At 43.2% G+C, this 1,307-nt stretch overlaps 1 protein-coding gene across 2 annotated transcripts in view; it reads left to right on the top strand.

Annotated features, from left to right (window-relative positions):
• The first annotated feature begins 38 nt into the window (after nucleotides 1-38).
• The window catches only part of tbx5b (T-box transcription factor 5b), a 19,343-nt gene continuing 18,074 nt past the window's right edge, over nucleotides 39-1,307 (top strand). For both annotated transcript variants that reach the window (XM_015027645.1, XM_015027644.1), the window contains exon 1: nucleotides 39-188. The gene's annotated coding sequence lies outside the window, so the exon portion shown is untranslated. The remainder of the gene's footprint in view (nucleotides 189-1,307) is intronic.

The raw sequence follows: 1,307 nt of genomic DNA, 5'->3' as shown, positions 1-1,307 counted from the left end.
ATCTTACAGGAACGCGCACGGATGGTTGTGCACGCGCTCCCGGGCACATAGGACACGGAGAGCCAGTCGAGTGTCTCGGAGCGGCGGCGCGCTCTCTGAGGCAGCCGCTTGTCGCGCTTTGCTGAAGGAGCCGTGAGCCGAGCTGCGGTAACTGAGATCATTCAGCGGGGATCGTTATCTGCGCTTCGGTATGTAATGCTGTAGTGATTTTTATTTATTTATTTATTTATTTATTTATTTAGAGAGAGAATGGCGACAAAAAAAAAAAACGAAAAACGATTGTGCGTAAAGACAGATTTTACGCGCGTCATTTTGACCCAATATCTCCGCTTCTTTTATTCATCACATATTTAAGTGTTAAGTAGCCTTGTCTAATGTTTCGTCATTACAGTACAAACAAACTTAATAGATCGATATACGCCAGCTGCCTATTTAAGGCAACCTGCCAGTGTGTCATCATGCTGCAATGTGGACATCATCATTTAATTCTTGAGTAAATTATTCATTGAAGAGCGTTTTTTAACGGGCCACTTAAGATAAACAGAAAAGAAAGAAGTAAGCGTGATCGCTTTTGCGCAGCTTTGGAGTTGCGTGAAACGGAGGAATCTGGCGTGACCTCCCAGTGACCGCTTCAACTTTCAACTCTGGGTGCCTGCGGTTATCAGGATCTGCAATAATCCAGTCAAAGTGATGCGCACCCGCGTCCAGCCACTGCTGCTGCTAAAGGGCTGAATTTATAATCTACCATAACCAGATATCTTCTCCCTTTCCGTATTTCATGTGATTTTTGGAGGGTATCATTAATCTACGTTTGTGTATTATTCTTCAATATGGCACATGCATCACATAATACCCTGAGGATTAGATAGGGCTCCAAAATGGAGACACCACCTACCACCACCACCACACTCCCTCCTGCTGCTCCTACTGACTCGGCTGGACAAATGTATGGGTCCCTGAGCAGAAATTAGTTTGGGAGCCCATCCTGAACAATCAGTCCTCTATAGTCACCACTAATAAAGTTTTAGTAAACATTTGATTCAGTTATGAAGAAAGGGCAGGTAAATTAACAATTAGTAGTACCGACATGAGTTTTCCCGCAGCTCAAACCCAGGCCGCAGTAAATATTAAGCTGGTTGAATATAAAACTGAAAAAGACAACTATCAAACCTGCATGGCTGGATTTAGGATGATGTGGGCCCCTGGCCCCTGAGCGAGAGCCCTAACCTTGGAAGTGTCTCTTATGCATATGTGATTGCACATATACATATATGTGGTATATATATATATATATATATATATATATA

This window comes from Poecilia latipinna, unplaced genomic scaffold (genome assembly GCF_001443285.1).
Source record: "Poecilia latipinna isolate Pla-1442-1.1 unplaced genomic scaffold, P_latipinna-1.0 Scaffold104, whole genome shotgun sequence".
Classification (NCBI taxonomy): Eukaryota; Metazoa; Chordata; class Actinopteri; order Cyprinodontiformes; family Poeciliidae; genus Poecilia; species Poecilia latipinna.
The sequence above is the reverse complement of the archived record's forward strand: the minus strand, read 5'-3'. Positions and strand labels throughout refer to the sequence as shown.